The following is a 5,544-nucleotide window of genomic DNA, read 5'->3' on the forward strand; positions in this document are numbered from 1 at the left end:
AAAAATCGGTGTGAAGAGTAGTAGCCCTTTGTTGATTAAAACAATGCAAAATTCATACACTCGCAAAATTGGTAAATCGTCCCAAACGAAGCGGCGCACAATCACACAATTGATCGCGAAATTAACGAAATATCAGAAAAAATAACACGACCGAAAAAAGCTACGATGTAAACAACGAGCAGTGCTGCCGAATACCGAATAAATATATATATATATATATATATATATATATATATATATATATATATATATATATATATATATATATATATATATATATATATATATATATATATATATATATATATATATATATATATATATATATATATATATATATATATATATATATATATATATATATATATATATATATATATTTTTTTTTTTTTTTTTTTGTTTCAGGTGGAGGGGAAATTTGCATCCAAACCCCTGAGGTGACCAACCTCAGGGAGTGTGGGGTTGGTTTGAATCAGTGACCGGACCCACTAAAACCCCTCCAGTCTCCAGCCCATAATACTCCCCGGGACCACCGCTAGGTATTGCTTCGGGGAGCGGCTTTTGTGCTCTGTGCACCCTCTTGGTTCTATAGATCTCTTTGCTAACTTAGCTAACTAACCTGGAGACTGGCCGTTAGCTAACACTGGCGTGTCGGTGGTCAACCTGTCGCCTGTTTTGCAATTCTAAAACTATTTGAGAGGCGGCTGTACAAACCGCCCTCCAAATGTTTGGGTCTTTACACATCCTCCGAACTAGGTTGTCCGGAGTGGTGTCTGGCCCGCTCACTACCATCATGTCGCTCCGCGCATGCACAAAACGAGGGCACACGAAGAAGACGTGCTCAGCAGTTTCTTCCGCATCCGCACACTCGGGACACATGGGGGACCCCGCATGCCCGAATCTGTGTAGATACTGCCTGAAGCAACCATGACCTGACAGAATCTGTGTCAAGTGGAAGTTAACTTCTCCATGGCGCCTCCCGACCCATCCGGATACGTCCGGAATAAGTCGATGCGTCCATCTACCCTTTGCGGAATTGGACCATTCCTGCTGCCATCTGATCATCGAGAATGACCTTCTGGTGCCTCGTATACCCCTTGTGTCACGTTGATCGAAGCATTCTACGTCCTCCTTAATGGCTATGCTGATAGGCATCATGCCGGACAGGACGCAGATTGCGTCGTATGACACTGTACGGTACGCGCTCACAACCCTCAGGCACATGAGCCTGTAGGTACTTTCCAGTTTTCGACGATGACTGTTGGTACCTAACGCTTTGGACCACGCTGGCCCACCATACCTAAGTATGGACGAAACCACGCTGGCAAGAAGTTTACGCTTGCTGCCATATACCGCTGAGCTATTGGACATCATTCGAGATAGTCCTGCAGCGGCCGTTGAAGCCCTCTTACAGGCATAGTCGACGTGACTCTTAAATGTGAGCTTATCGTCAACCATAACCCCCAAGAGCTTCAAGGAACGCCTTGAGGTAATGGTGCAGTCACCGACTCTGACCACCGCCTGTTGCTCTAATTTGCGGTTGTTCACAACCGTAACCTCCGTTTTATGGTGCGCTAACTCCAGTTTCCTAGAGTGCATCCAGTCTTCGACCTTGCGTATGCAGTGCGCGGCCGTCAACTCGACCTCTTCGATCGACTCGCCGTAGACCTCTAGCGTGATGTCGTCTGCGAAACCGACGATCACAACCCCTACAGGGAACTTTAGTTTCAACACCCCGTCATACATGACATTCCACAACACCGGGCCCAGGATGGAACCTTGCGGTACCCCTGCGGTGATTGGGACGCACTTCTGACCCTCCTCCGTGTTGTAAACTAGTACCCGATTCTGGAAATAATTTTCCAAAATCTTGTACAGCGACACCGGTACGTGGATGCTCCTAAGCGCGAGCGCTATGGAGTCCCAACTGGCGCTATTGAATGCATTCTTCACGTCAAGCGTGACGATTGCGCAATAGCGAATGCCCCAACTCTTACGCTGGAGTGCTACCTCTGCCGTCTTGGTGACAGAGAGAATAGCATCCAGCGTGGATCTACCTTTCCGGAAGCCGAACTGGTTACTTGCCAGACCGTTTACACCCTCTGTGTACTTCACCAGTCTGTTGAGGATAATCCTCTCAAGCACCTTGCCCGTAGTGTCCAGCAGACAGATAGGTCTGTATGCCGATGGGTCCCCTGGCGGTTTCCCAGCCTTCGGCAACAGCACCAATCTCTGTCGCTTCCACCTGTCCGGAAAGAGGCAGTCATCCAGGCACTTCTGCATGACTGCTCGAAATAGATCAGGGGCCACTTTCATGGCCGTCCTGATGGCCAAGTTCGGGATTCCATCCGGTCCCGGTGCCTTGCTCACTTTTAGGGAGTTGGCGATCACGATGAGTTCCTCATTCGTAACCCTTACCTCCTCCACAACCTCTGCACGGCTGCCGTCTCTCACGGATTGGATGCCCGGCAGGTTGGCCGACCATCCCTGGTCTGTGTCTGAGATACTGGAACGTCGGACGTGAGACTCAGCAACCGGAGGCCAAGGATTTGGCTCGTGTCGTGGAAAGAGTCCCTCGATGATGCGGTCCAGCATCGCTGGTGATCGCTCTGCAGGCGCCAACACGCCTTTGGTCTTCGCCATTACGACTCTGTAGGCGTTTCCCCACGGATTCGTATTGGCACTCGCGCATAGCCTATCGAAGCAGGCCCTTTTGCTCGCCTTTATCGCACTTTTAAGCGCCGATCTTGCAGATCCGAATACTACACGGCGCTCTACCCTCTGTGCATCGGTACGTGCACGTTGCAACATCCGTCTTGCACGGAGGCACGCGCTACGGAGGTCCGCTATCGCGTCGGTCCACCAGTATACCGGTGACTTACCATTCCTAGGTTGGCGGGTCCTAGGCATGGTGGCGTCGCACGCCCGCGATAATGTGGCAACTAATTGGTCAGCACTCGGGCGGAGCCAACTGCCCCCCTCGCGCTCTCTTCTCATTGCTTCTGCAAATACCTCGGCATCGAAATGCGATGTCTTCCACCCGCGGACGGTCGGAGTATTGGCTCTACCCGTCGCCTGCCGCCTCACGTTCTGGACTACGCTATAGCAGACCGACTGGTGGTCACTATAGGTGTAGCCATCGTCTACCCTCCAGTTCACGATCAGTCCTGGGCTGGAGAACGTCACGTCGATGATCGACTCCGCACCATTTCTGCTGAATGTAAACTTGGTTCCAACGTTGGCCAGATCTAGGTTGAGCTTTGCCAAAGCTTCCAACAAGATCTGACCCCTCCGGTTCGTGCGGCGGCTTCCCCACTCAACAGCCCAAGCGTTGAAGTCGCCCGCCACTACTAAGGGTGTTAGTCCCGTCAGCTCCATAGATAACAGATCGACCATCTGGGTGAACCTTTCGATAGACCAACGCGGCGGAGCATAACAACTGCAGTAGAACACTCCGTCCACCTTGGCAACCGCGTATCCTTCATTTGAGGTTGACACAACCTCCTGAACCGGGAACTTGCTGGTCGTGCATATGGCCGCCGTACTGGACTTATCTGCAACCCAACTACCGTTTCCGGGAGGAATGCAGTAGGGGTCCGATACGATTGCGATGTCCGACCGCGACTCAGACGCTGCTTGGTATAGCAGCTGCTGTGCCGCATAGCAATGGTTCAGGTTCAATTGTGTCACCCTCACGCCCGTGGTTTCGTGGCCGCCTTACCGGCTGGGCACCGTGGGCCTCCCATAAAGTGCTTGGCGTCCCGTTTTCCAGTACATACCAAGCACTTGGGAGGCTCCCCGCAGTCTTTAGCTTTAGGGCCAGCACCACCACAACGCCTACATAACTGGCTCCTATCGGGCCCCTTGCAGGTCCAGGACTTGTGTCCTCCCTCGAAACACCTGAAGCAAACGTCCGGCTGCTGGAGTATGCTCAGGGGACATACTGACCAGCCAACCTTAAGTTTGGCTGTCTTCAGGGCCAGAGTTGCATCGGCCGATGCAAGCCGGAAAGTGGCCACCTGGGTCCCCGCTGGACCCTTTCGGAGGCGAATTACCTCAGTGGCTACTTCCACTCCGCACTTCTCCTTGAGGGCCTGTGCAATATCGCACCTCTCGGTGATTTCATCCAGGTTTTTGAGCTGGAGAGTCACTTCTGAGGTGAGTGCCCGAATTTGCACATCTTTCCCGAGGACCTGCTCGGCTACCGTCTTGTAGGCAGCGCCCTTGTTTTTAGCATCCTTACGGAGCTCAAGGATCATCTCGCCGGTGCGAGAACGACGGATGGTCCGCACATCCGCTCCCAGATCCTTGAGCTGGGTTTTGCCTCTCATTTTCTTCAAGACTTCGGAGTACTTGGACCCCTCCGTCTTGAGTATGAGGGCGTCGCCCCTGCTTCGCGCCTTCTTTCCCGTTTTTGGACGATTTGTCGCCTTCTCGTCGTTGCGCTTGCTGTCTTTTTGGCGCTTCCTTCCTCCCACGGTAACCCAAGGGTATCCCGTAGCTGCCACTTCGGCAGACTTTTCGGCGGACTTGGAGGCCGTTGGTGTGCTATCTCGCGGGCTTAGCACAACCAACCGTTTCTTGCTGTTCTCGGGGGCTTCCCCCGGAGACTGCCTTGCTCTTTTTGCGGCTGACCCGGAGGCGCAAACCGCTGCAGACGTGCAGGTGTCCGTTTGGACTGACTTCGTCGCCCTTCCGGTCACCTCCGTTGCATTCTTCTCTGCAGCCACCGCTCTTGCCTTGAGCTCGGCGTGCTCCTTCTTCGCAGCATCGACGGAGGACCGAAGCATGTAGAGAGCCTGCTTCAGGTACTTCGTCGTGTTGGTGCGACTTTTCGCAAACTCGATTATGGCATCGAGCTGCTCCGACAGCGCTACTACCTTCGGTAGCGTGTCTCGCTGTCTTCCGACCGCCTTTATCAACAGTGGACCAGCCACTGCGATGTCTTGCGTCGATCCGGTAGGCGTACTGCCTTTGCCGTCTTCGCAGGCGTCCTTTACTGCATCCATCTCCGCCTTTCTCGGCGGAGACCTCTGGATGCCTCCTCGTGCAAACGGGTTTTTCAACCCATCTGCGCCCAATTGTTGATCTTCATTTTTTTCAAAATTCATTCTTGTTAATTGGGTCCCCCTTCCAGCCGCTATCCTTATCCATACTGGAGTGGTCGCCTATCTGGTCCCATGGTAGTCTATGCCGAAGCAGTGAGGCCATGGCTAGGGGCGGCTGCCATAGCGCCTTATGAGCAACTATGACACCCCCGACCGGCGCAAGTCAGGAAAGGACATCTGATCCCACTCCTGCCCGGTTCCCACCGGGCAATGAATTTGGAACGTACTGGAAGGCCTGCCAGGTTTTACGGGACGGAGACCCCTGCACCGGTTGTTGTCTCGCCGTTTCAAGCCGTTGTCACACGACCTTACTAAGGGAGCTCGGCGCAGGTGCCAGCCCAGAATCGTGGTACGAAAACGAAATCCGACTCTTATCATATGGCGTTGCGACCAGTTACCGTAATTGAGAACTTACTGGCATCAATCCCAATGGGCG

The sequence above is a fragment of the Wyeomyia smithii genome, chromosome 2, assembly GCF_029784165.1.
Source record: "Wyeomyia smithii strain HCP4-BCI-WySm-NY-G18 chromosome 2, ASM2978416v1, whole genome shotgun sequence".
Taxonomy (NCBI): Eukaryota; Metazoa; Arthropoda; class Insecta; order Diptera; family Culicidae; genus Wyeomyia; species Wyeomyia smithii.